This window comes from Macrobrachium nipponense, chromosome 40 (genome assembly GCF_015104395.2).
Source record: "Macrobrachium nipponense isolate FS-2020 chromosome 40, ASM1510439v2, whole genome shotgun sequence".
Classification (NCBI taxonomy): domain Eukaryota; kingdom Metazoa; phylum Arthropoda; class Malacostraca; order Decapoda; family Palaemonidae; genus Macrobrachium; species Macrobrachium nipponense.
Genome location: NC_061101.1, coordinates 50,806,036 through 50,820,018, shown reverse-complemented (window position 1 = coordinate 50,820,018; position 13,983 = coordinate 50,806,036).

The following is a 13,983-nucleotide window of genomic DNA, read 5'->3' as shown; positions in this document are numbered from 1 at the left end:
TTGGATAACAGCAACTTCCATTTGCTTGTATTTCAACCATCATACGATAGTAAACAATTACCGTAGTTATGTTATATACGACGCTATGTAGAATAGGACTGATATATTTTTATGTAAGCTTGTATTACGACGAAAGCAAGTGAAAATAGTGAACGGAATCACGTCTTTTTTTACGCAATTATCGTGCTCCCAATGCGATCTGTTAAAAAAAATCATTCAGTTCACAAAGAGACTTATTCAAGTCTTATTTGAAGTTAAAAATTCGTCATATAACGAAAAATTACCTTGTCTCATATAAGTAAAGTATCGAGATATTCGTTTACGCTATTTTTCTTGTCTCATATAAGTAAAGTATCTAGATATTCGTTTACGCTAACTAGAAGCAAGAAAATTTGCAAAGAATTGACGTAAATACGGCGAAATAAACTCGTATTCGCCATCAGTTCCAAACCAAACACTGACGGCTATGTTATCATTTCATAAGTACAATAATATGAGAATACATACAGTATAGTTGGATACAGTGAATTAATGTATAACTTTTTAAAACGTTCATGGTTAAGATGTATATTTGTTACATTTGTAATTACACGTAGCCATCAGCAGTCGGACATCACTCAATAATGCCAATGTCGGAACGAAGCTCATTCTTGTTTCGTGTACACTTTTTTTTTTCTTTTTTTTTGTTATTGAATTATCACAGTCAGAATGTACTGAACCTCCAGAATTGGCTTATTACTGTACCGTACTTGTATAGAGTATACTGTAGGCTAGGCTACTGTACTCGTATGTAGACGATATACCATAGTATATGCTAGGCTAGGAGAATACCTGTACTATGTAGTCAGAAGAAAAAGAAAAATAATGCAAAATCTTTCGCACTATTAATAAAGTGTTTTGCTTTAATTAATAAATGCAATAGTACACAAAGTCTTTTGCTTTATTTATAAATAAATACATACATACAGTGAACTGCGCTATTTCTTTGTTTATGTTGACGGCCGTCATCTGCTGAACTGATGTGAGGGTGATTTGAAAACAAAGTTTCGGCACAATTCGCGTTAAATCAAAATTTATGCATTTTATAACATTTTTTAATATTTTCTAGCTCGCATTAAATCGAAAACGCGTTAATTAAACATGGGTTAATTGAGAGGTGACTATATATTATATATATATATATTATATATATATATATATATATATATATATATATATATATATATATATATATATATATATATATATATATATATATATCATGCCTGTGTGTATGTATGTATGATATATATATATATATATATATATATATATATATATATATATATATATATATATATATATATATATATATATATATATATATATATATATATATATATATATATATATATATATATATATATATGTGTGTGTGTGTGTGTGTGTGTATGTATGTATGATGTGTGAACATTGAACTGAGCTAGTTCCTCTAAGTTATAAAACTAACAATTCAACACAATAAACGCAAAAACAAAAAAAAACTATATGGTGGTCATCTCATAACAAATATATCCCTACACCACCAGTATAGACTAGAGTTGATATTGTACTCTGTGTTTTCCCGGGTCTCCGGGCACCATTAATACTTGTGACGAAGTGCCAAGTATCTGGTTACTACACTTACCCAATCATAAAATATTACCTCACCACAGCCAGACACCTGAACCTTCATCACAGGTAAAATACGACTGAATACTCTAAAGGCAACAGTGATCCCTTCAAACAACTTACCAGTATTGCAGAAAATCAAACCAAGTTCATTAAACAGATGTGAGGTAATCTTATATGTAATTAAATTAATTAAAGGGCATCATTCCATCAACAACTTTAAAAGTCTAAGTATTTCCCTGATTTAAAAAGTCTAAGTACTTTCCTGGTTCTAACTCACTTCAATTAAATTGAAGGAAAACAGCTCAGTTACCACTCTGTTTTTCTACCGCAAACAAAATAAATATACTGGTGAAAAAGAGAACACTTATAAAAAAATTTAATACAAAAATTATTATTAAACTTAAAATTTATAAGTGAAATTCACATCTCAGGGAAATTTACAGTTTACTTGAAAACACACAAAGTTTAAATAATTCTTGATTAATTATTAAGGAAGATCAAATCAAAATTAATTTATCACCAAAATCAAGAAAATTAATTAATCAAGGAATTAAATTATTCAATTGAAATTATAAATACAATGTTTGCTCAGATTCCACAACAAGCACTAAGCAATATCAAATAAATCTAAGGAATACGAAATAAAATTTACGAGTGAGTCATGATGTATAAAATCTTTACGTTAATAGAGAGAGAGAGAGAGAGAGAGAGAGAGAGAGAGAGAGAGAGAGAGAGAGAGAGAGAGAATGACTCCACGGTTTCAAAGCTCAGAATGATCAACATGCCCTGTTTGTGAGGCAACTGATCAGTGTATCTCGCCCAAAATGGTTGGGGTAACAATTTTGGGAATGAAAGACAGCTAATATTGTAACAATTCTCTTTCAAAACAATGAGTAGAGAGAAAGTGGGATTAAAATCATAAACAACATTTATCAATACATGATTTAAGACGATAAAAGTCTTTTAAAACAAAAGATATGATTATAGAATCTTCTCGAATGAAAAAAAAAAGTTTCATCATTTTCTTGAGTGATGTCACAAACTTTCCACTTCAAAATTTAAGCTACTTTTTGAGTCAACAAATTCAGAAATAGACACACACACGAATACATCGCTCGAGTAATTTTCCGTGCAAACTCACGTTTTGTCAATTTGACTTCCGAGACAGTAGATTCTTCTTAACAAAGAACATTCACTTTTGTCTCCATGAGAGCTAACGCCGATATATATATTATTTCAAAGAATAGCATAGCTCAATACGTCCGTTTATCAACCATAGGTAAAAAAATAGTGCAATTTAAATATAAAACTATATATATATATATATATATATATATATATATATATATATATATATATATATATATATATATATGTATGAATAATTATCACATCGAACCATGATCCATTTATATATCAATTCAAGTTACAAATGTCCTTTAATATCTAAATTCACTTTACCTCCCAAATGATATATTTTCATATATGTTACCGAAGGGGAATTTTTTAATTGATAATAATTTCGTCCCCCCATGGGATCGAACCACCGTCCCAAGTGGACGGGGACGAAATCAGGACAGTCTCTGTTGCTGATTGGATAGCGTCACTGACTGTCCTGATTTCGTCCCCGTCCACTTGGACGGTGGTTCGATCCATGGGGGGAAGAAATTATTATCAATTAAAAAATTCCCCTTCGGTACATATATGAAAATATATCATTTGGAGGTAAAGTGAATTTAGATATTAAAGGACATTTGTAGCTTGAATTTGATATATATAAATAATATAATATATATATATATATAAATATATATATATATATATATAAATATATATATATATATATATATATATATATATATATATCTATATCTATATATGTATATATATATATATATAGGCTATATATATATATATATATATATATATATATATATATATATACTATATATATATATGTATATATATATATATATATATATATATATATATATATATATATATATATAGATAGATAGATAGATAGGTAGATATATATATATAATATATATATATATATATATATATATATATATATATATATATAGATATAGATATATATAAGATATATATATGTGTATATCATATAGATATATATATATATATATATATATATATATATATATATAGATATATATATAGATATATATATATATATATATATATATATATATACTATAATATACATACATACTATATATATATATATATATATATATATATATATATATATATATATATATATATATATATATATATATATATATATATATATATATATATATATATATATATACAAGAATAACTAAAGGTTTTTGCCATAAAGGAAAAAATGAAAAGCGAGATAGCCAAGGCACTTTCTGTCTAGTGCGACCCTTTACTCAGGCACAATTGAGTAAAGGGTCGCACTAGACAGAAAGTGCTTGGCTATCTCACTTTTCATTTTTTCCTTCGTGGCAAAAACCTTTAATTATACATAGCATCACGTTTTATAGACTTCGTGATCAAGTTATTCATATATATATATATATATATATATATATATATATATATATATATATATATATATATATATATATGTATATATATATATAAATAACTTGATCACGAAGTATAAAACGTGATGCTATGTATAACTAAAGGTTTTTGCCACGAAGGAAAAATGAAAAGTGAGATAGCCAAGCACTTTCGGTCTAGTGCGACCCTTTACTCAATTGTGCCTGAGTAAAGGGTCGCACTAGACCGAAGTGCTTGGCTATCTCGCTTTTCATTTTTTCTTTGTGACAAAAACCTTTAGTTATATATATATATATATATATATATATATATATATATATATATATATATATATACATATGCATATATATATACATATATATATATATAATATATATATATATATATATATATATATATATATATATATATATATATATATATATATATATATATATATATATAATATATACATATATATATATATATATATATATATATATATATATATATATATATATATATATATATATATATATATATATATATATATATATATATATATATATATATATATATATATAGGGTATATATATATATATATATATATATATATATATATATATATATATATATATATATATATATATATATATATATATATCTATATATATATCTATATATATATATCTATATATATATATATATATATATATATATATATATATATATATATATGTATATATATATATATATATATATATAATATATATATCATATCTATATATATATATATATTATTATATATATATATATATATATATATATATATATATATATATAAATATATAAACATCAGTATGTGGTCACCAGCTACTCTCCTCTTTCCTAAAAACTAAATCAACCTATATGAGTACTGGTTAGGCTACATGAAAAATGAATACACACCAAAAATTTAAAACACCACTAATGATAATATACTCACCTTCCCATTTATGAAGGCACGTAGGTCCAGCCCAATGTTGCGCAGCTCTACTTTTTTCCTTTGCGGAGCAATCGGTTTGATTTCGGTATGATTTTACTTTCACAAAATTCTATATTATAGTAGTTTTTTACATCTCTCAAATCGCTTTAATATTCTTAATAAGGAAATCATACTTAATGCTAGCGTAAGTTTACTGCTGTCAAGATATTTACCTATGAATGGTGTTAGTTACTCGGACCTTTCAAGTCTACGTTTCCACGATCACGCAAGTTAAGCTCCTGATCAGACCCTGTACGTCTATTAGTATCTGCAATGGTGGGCACGAGAACAATGCTGAAAGCTGATTGGTATTATTATATGCTCCACAAATTATGTGCTCTTTGGAATTCAAGCTTTCCTTTAAAAAAAAAAAACTTAAGCTTTAGTAATATTTACTTGGGTGCAGACATGTAACTCTTGTCCCTTGTATTTATTTATTTTGCAGAGATACTGGTATCCTTTACATTCTACAATCATTAAGCACCTCGGTGGGAAACCACGGTTGGGGGGATACAAAACAGTGAAATAAAGGATTATTCTAACATACCCATGATACTTCTGCAAGTTCTGATTGCGATTACAGGGCAATTCATATACCTAGGTAAGGACCTGGTAACCTACGTTACATTGAAGGTAGGATAGGCCAAGTGGGGAATTGCCAGCCTAGGCTAGGTTAGGTGCAATGAGTTAGCTGCACCTCTAAATCTATTCTAATTAAAGGGACCTAGGTTAGGCTAGGTGAGGGTAGTCCAGGGACAAAGCATCCCCCTGCTTGGTAATGATCTGATACCCTAGATTAGGTTAGGGTGGGTGGAGGGGACTATGTGTAGGCAAAGCTTTCCAAACTAGGTAATGACTCAGTGCCCTAGATTAGGTTAGATTGGGAGGTACCTCTATAGGGTGAAGTCCCACCGGCCAGGTGAGGACCTAACCCCTTTGTTTAGATTAGGCAAAACCCACACTTGTATTCCATTCTTTTTATGTTCCTCCCAGCCCCGATAAACCCAAAACACCCTCTTTCCCACTGTTGTCCCCTAAACTGTAGGATATAAATGGGGGTCTAATATCTCTAGACCTACTCATTTGCTAATGAAATGAATCCCAGAAACTTTCATTGATCACACTAAACCATTATACAAATATATGTTCCCCTCCAAAGTATGATCATGGATTACGGTATCAAACGAATTCAATGAAAGATCATTTATTTAACCTCGACCTGCAAAATATTAAATCATAAAAAAAATAATTATGTAAGTGTAACCGTGAAAAATCTGCTGGCTAATTCCATGGCTGCGCTGTAGCCGAGTACTGGGACCTTCCCTGAAAAAAACGGGATAACATACCTTAGAAATTAACAATAGAGTCTTCTTGAAAATAATCTCATCATGTTTCCCACACCCAAATTACTTAAAGAACTCCTTTTCGAACTAACCTATCCTAACCCGTTCCTCAAAAGGGAGGTTATATAGGCTACGACAGTCATCATTATTTCTGTCGCTTATATACCTAGTACTAGTACACATATGGAGTAACGGATTCCCTGACGGTTACTTCATTAAACTCACTTTGGCTATCATTAACATTAATGGCATTAAAATGCCTCAAACTTAATCCTTGCATTAATGAATCGCAGGTATTTTTACACCTACCGACATATTGAGGTAGACATAGTGACCACAGATTCAAGTAAATTAAATGGATTTATATTCATATTATCACCGTTTCAATAGTATCTACGTATCAAAACCAATTATTAATAGCATTATGTAGTCTTTAACGTGTATAATATTAATTCAAGCGCGTAATAACTACTTTTAGACGAATAATGACAAGCGATTTCACTCTACCGTCAACACACACAAACATAAACAGACACTACTACAGCTGCCATCTTCCGGACAGTAATGAACTGAGCGAAAAATTATGACGTTTCTGTCACGTTCGTTCGTTCGTTTCTTTCACCTAATGGTTGTCAAGTGTCAGATCTGATAAAAAAAAAAAAAAAAAAAAAAAAAAAAAAAAAAAAAACTAAAGGTAGTTTATTCGAAATAAGTTCGTCGATAGGTTCCCCTTCTCTGACGGCCTCAACTAGGCCTATGAGAATCTAATAAGTGTAAACCTACATCTTCATTTACTGCTTTCTTCCTCTCAGCTCAGGTCTTTTTTTTTCATACCATTTAAGAACAGAAACTTGTGAAGGCCAAATTAGTCATCGTTATCGGTAACTTCTGAATTCTCACTTTCTAATATTGCTTCGGTGACGCAATGATGGCTTCTCACATTCTCATTTAATATAAGAACGAATGGGAATTTTATAAACTGGATAGTCTTATCGTCAGTGAATCCTGTGGTGATTGACTTATAGTATAGTAACAGTAACGGTAACTCCATCATGTATAACAGGAACTGCAAATTACAATAAGAACTAACACATCATCGTAGTGAAAGTTGAAAATGTGCAAATGAAGTTTTCGCCAAACGATCGAAATAGGCCTACCCAATGTCAGTCACATAAATTGCAATGTATAGACGTTTAAACGTCACAAAGAAGATAAAAATTGATAAAAACAAGTTAATGTCCATAAAAAGTAATTCTGACCGAGCTCTCTATATGCATATCTTGTTGGCGAAAATGTTACTACTTGCACATTTCTAACCTTCACTGCGGTCATTGTAGAAAAGAAACTGGCTGGTATTTGCATCAACGGTCATAAGTGATGTGATATTCTTATCGTAATTTGCAGTTCCAGTTATTCATGATGGAGTTACTGTTACTGCTGCTTTTTACAGGATCCCACAGTCACTATTAAGCCCTTGCTTTCCAGTAACTCCTGCATCCCATCCATCCAAGACTTTCTCCGTCTTTCTCTCCCTTTCCTTCACAACACTTCCAAAATGTATTCCTCTTCGCCTGCATACGTGTACACATTTTTACGACCACTCAACTCTGGAGAGCTAATCACCATAACTTCTATTTTTTTCAGATTCAGACTTTCCTGTAGTCATTCTACCTCACTTTTCTTCACTCCCTCTCGAAGTCAGTATATCTTAGTTTAAGCAGACCGCTGTGCTGATTAACAACTCCTAGGGCTTGCCCGAAGGATTAGATTTTTCATTTGCGTGGCTAGGAACCAATTGGTTACTTAGCAACGGGGCCTACAACTTTTTGCGGGATCCGAACCACATGATATCGAGAAACGAATTTCTAATCAGCAGAAATGAATTCCTCTAATATACAAGCATTGAGCACAGTAAGATGAATTAGGCCTATCTGAATGGCACCGTAGCTCAAAACTTTGAACAGGGACACAAAAATGTGAATCTCTTCTCATAAAAGATGGGGGGTGTGGGGGGTGTTGGAATTTTCTCCACCCTCGACAAGAATACATTCGCATTCGTCCCATAAGTCTACTGCAGGCTCTCATTTAGTGGATTAGAATAGCATAGTTTGGTTCTCTGCTGCCAAGGAACAAGTTACTTTATCTTGTAACAGACTTTGAAGATTAACAAGGAAACTATGCCAGAGAGAGGACTATTTAGCTTTGGGAGTTTTCTATGGGAACGTGCGAGGTACATTATTCAGTGTTGCCACCCATGAATATTATATTCTTTCTTACTTGTTTCAGAACTCTCTCTCTCTCTCTCTCTCTCTCTAAATACAAGAAAGTCTGTGGAGTTCTGATCCACATTTCAATATTCACATGAGTAAATCATTATTTAGACTTGGGGGTTATCACAGTCATAAACAATATGACCTTCAGCAAGACCGAGCCACCATAACCTACGCTGTGGATGATCCGGTAAGTTTCCTTCATCAATATAAGTGTAGTATACTCATGTTAGCCATGTTATCATTATATACTATACAAATATAACTGAAGGGTTACTGTCGTCCATATCATGTGAATATTTCGTCATTATCAGTAAAGGAATGTGGAGTTCATTGTAAACTTTCTAACTGGCGACGGATTCATGTTTGTGTAGACAACTTGGGAGAACCTCCAATACCTTGCTGTTTGTTGGCACATCTTTGTTTCTGTGCAGAGGTGATACAAAGACAACCAACTGCTTCAGAGATGGGGATGGATGCAACTATACTCTGTTTTTTTTTTCCATCTGTCCACCCGCCTGTGATGTTTGCGTATGGTAACACTGCGTCCGGCGTTTAGATAGCTGCGCTGTGTAAGTTTTAGGTAAATAAAAGGATATCTGGGTGTACATTTGCAACTGAAAAGTGTTTAATAATTTACTGTATGCGAATTACACCGTTAAAAGTCGAAATAGGATATTATTATAATTGTTGAATGTAAGCTAAAGCCCGGGACACAGTGTTACCATACGCAAACACTACAGGCGGGTTGACAGATGGAAAAAACCGAGTAGTATAGTGATGATGGCTTATCATGCAAAAGGATGCTTTCAGCTTTTGCGCAAGTTGATAAGATGTATTTGCATCCTCTTGAATTGGGTTCTTGATGCGCAGCCTGTTCAGGACTGTTCATTCAGCTACCTACCTATTCTTCGGCTTGGTGTGTTCTGCATATGTCTCTCTGACGATGAGACAATATACCTGTTTGGCAGGTGTGCCTCAGTATGCTACAGGTCATAGCATCAGATCCCGGGGCAGGGTCTCTGATGCCTCTGCTGAGGGCACAGTTAAGTTCCTCCACTGTGAAGGGTGTGTTCGTGTTATTCAACATGTAGCAGAACAGAACAGAATGAACAATTTAGGCCGAAGACCAAGCGCTAGTACCTATTCGGCGCTAGTACCTATGTGGTCATTCAACGCTTACTCGAAAAATGAGAGTACACTCGACAAGAAAACTGAAGATACAGTTTTCATTAGCTTTCGTTCATCCAATTTCCCATTTGTTTTTACTGAAAAGACATAATATCGCTAAATTTACTCTAGAATATATAAATACACTGAAATTATATCATATAATGTTAAAACTGCAAAACAAAACTGTTCAGGATACTCAAGAACACGATATATGTTCCGAAGTAATTGGAATTTCTCAGATAGATTCGTTCATAGAGATCCGGTAGTAGAATGTGAATATCTGATTTTAGTACTATGTATCACGACGACAATATTTACTCGTTTTGCTTCATGAACGGGGATATATTGCATCATCGTAAGTGGTGAATGCAATTATTTTAGTTTCTACAAACTTATGTTTGTATTCCAAAGCAATTAAAGTTAGTTGACGTTAATGGCACTCAATGTTGCAACGGCTAAGGTAGGTTGAACAAATCTAGTTGCATCCTCAAGAGCGTTTTCTATGATGTGAGGAGGAGCCCTAGAACTTCGAGCGGGAAAGCGCAAGTCACTGGATACTGGCTAACGTAACGGATTTCACACTTTGATTACTTTGACGTTGACATGGATCGAATGCTAGTTGCTGTTTACAAAGCTACTGTCTTTAAACATAAATCATAATCAGGTTTAAGTAGCATGTCAGCTCAAAGATTTTCTGGCTACACATTACAAAGCAGTTCGTAGTAGCCTACAGCCCTACACGACAGCATTTCTTTGCCGCGAGGCTGAAAGATCTCCCACGATATAAAACTTTAATTGCCTGTGCAATACATATTGAGTTATTTGTGGTAATAAATATTTTTACTTAACACAGCTTTTTTCGTGAATGATTTGTGGATGAAACCTGATTTTCAAAAGTAAAGACTATATCAAGAAAGCAAGAATGACCGCACCCTGTGTCTAAAATTTTCCACGTCTTTTTACAATCTTTGAATGCTACGGCAACTGTCGAATGTAATCAAGATTAGGGTATGACTTTCTTAGAGAATTAACTTGAATATTATGATCCTTCAAATTTTATCTAGCATAGTGCAGCACGATCTTGGCAGTCATATCATATCGCGCAAGCATAGACCTATCGATAGAGATACTTAATTCATTATATTTTCTTCTGCTTTTCCCCCGTCACAAGTCCGTCACAGTACTATAATTCTCTATCTCTCTCTCTCTCTCTCTCTCTCTCTCTCTCTCTCTCTCTCCTTCCTTCTAAAACATACTTTAAAAATTATATATTACCACTCAATCTCCCAAAAGAAAATATAATTAAATTAGGTAGCTATAAACAGCCTAAGCTTTCACATGAGCAGATTTTGCTTTTCTCTCTCTCCTCTCTCTCTCTCTCTCTCTTCCCGCTTTTAAAACACATTTGAAAAAATATTATCACTCAATCTCTCAAAGTAAATATAATGAATTAAGTATCTCTATCGATAGGCCTATGCTTGCGCGCTCTCTCTCTATCGTCATAATATTTCATTCTTTACTGTATTGTTTCCTCACGATTTCCACAAGTACGGCCCTGTTACGAACTCCCTTTAGGAGGAAGTCGTAACTGGTTTCTTTTATTTAATCTTAAATCCAGTGACAAAAACAAATCAGTATGAGCGAGGAAAATCAGAAAGACACAGGCAAAAATTTCACAATATTTATTACACAATAAATATACGTACACTGATGGCTCTCAAAAAGTAATAAATAGACAAAAACACAAAAGGCCATCAAATAACTCAGAGTCACCTATAACTAAAGCTAAACCCTACTCATAGAGAAACCAAATTTTAATCTTAATAAGGGACACCAAATTAATTTACCCACCACGCTAACCTATTACTAAATAGAAAGGAAAGAAGTGGAAGGACATACAAAGAAACAATAATCCTACCTAAATCATAACAATCTAAACCTAATATACTATCACACTTTAGACCATATAATTACACACTCTTTAGGGTGTATCTAAAATACACACAGATTGGTCCTATGACACAGACCAGTACTAATACAGACGAGTCCATATATCGCTCAAAAAATGCAGTCACAGAACGTCACTCCCATCAGAAGAACTGCACTTCAAAACCGTTGGTGGATATACACACTTTAGTCTACGGCTCGCCAAAGATACAGGGGATGTTCCTCTTACCTGAGAGAAGACACCCTACTTGCTCCAACAAGGCCACTCTGGTGCTGATACAGTGGATACATCCATGAAAGACGAAAAAGGCTCTCGAGCCCAGAACCACACACAACTGCCAACGCCAAGATTTAAGCCAGTAGGCCACTTAAATCACAGTTGCACGTCGTACTCCCACATGTAGCTTCACATGCATACCGCCTTTCACACTAAGAAGCAGCTCAAAGACAGCAGATGATTGTTCTCAAGAGAACAAGCGAGAAATCTTCACAATAGGACGTTATATATGTATTATCCACAACAGCAGACAGATCAGCAGCTCCAGAGTCCTCAACGGCCTTGAACAACACTCTGGAGAATACTTTGGGAGAGTCACAAGTCACCTCTCCTTACCACACTCCCAGTCACCATAAAGAAAATAAACAGAGTTACAAATTTGGCAAGGAAGCAAAAACACTGAGGAAGGCCGCACTTCAAACTGCACTCAATAGATGGCGCCACAAAACTTAAGCTTTTTTTCAACCACCAAAGCAAATAGCAGTACATTTAACCAAAATGTATACTAACGTAAAAACAAATAGCAAAATAACCTAACCTTAACTTAGTTTTAACAAAATTGCAAACAATAGAAAAATAAAAGCCATCAGTGGCAAAAAGGAAAAACAAAACAAAAGATTTTACTTTAAAAATTTAAAACGTGTTACGAGTTACGGTCCTGACAGGCCCAAATTTTAAAACCTTTCTCTCATTGTTTAAGATCCGTCTTCAATTACGTATGAATTTTACGTCATTTTAGTGTCAAACATTACTTAAAAATAAGGTTTCACAGTAGGTTTTAAAAAAGGATGATCGATATTCTACCCTGAACTGACGTTACCAAACCAACATTAAGGAATAATATAGAGCCTGTTTCTACATTCAAGTATAAATGATTATAGGACCTCAACAGAATCTTTATGGTGTAAAGTTGATGGAAATCTAGAAAGCAACAAACGCTATGATTTTGAAGCTCCGCCCCCTTCCAAGAGTTGCCTGGTGTGGCATTATTGAACAATAGCTATATGTCCGAAGATTTAAAAAAACTGTATTCTAAGTTTCCTTGCCGAGTGTACAAGGTTCCAAAGGTGTGACATGAGTAAAAACTCAAAGCAGTTGCACTGTGATATAATAGTTAGAAGAGGGTTGAAAGGAATATGGAAGAAAGAGAATATGAATGGAAGAGGTTGCAGCTATAGGCCGAAATAATACAAGGCCGAAAGCTCCTGTTACTTTCCGTGTACCTGTTTATTTAAAGTAATGAGAGAGAAAGGCTCCAGTTACCTTTCTCGTATTTATTACGAATGCACTTCCCTCTACAGTTCATAGCTTCCAATCCCGTTCATTAAGCACACTTCCAGGCAACTGAGGAGATATATCACTCGGTCGTTTCTGCCTTTTTATCAGGTGCAATCACCGTTTACTTCAGCTTCACTCGATCTGATATTTCAAAGTGAATGAGGTATTTTACTGTGCCTCGCAGATATGGCGTTTGAGAAAAAAAAATATATATAATAATAAGTGCAACGATGGAGAGACTTCGTTATATAACATCCTTTTCGTGTACAAAATCATATGGCCTGATTAAGATTCAGCAAACGTCTGCAGCATAGGAAAGTGGAATTCACTTTATATGCAGATAAAGATTCCCCAAGGCCAGCACGAGTTCTCAAGAAGTGTCTGGCGTTTTCTTGCAGTACTACATTTCTCTCTCGAGAGAGAAACGAACCAAAAAGCCCGTTCGCAGTTTTGCTAAGTTTCCTTGAAACTCCTCAAAGGGAA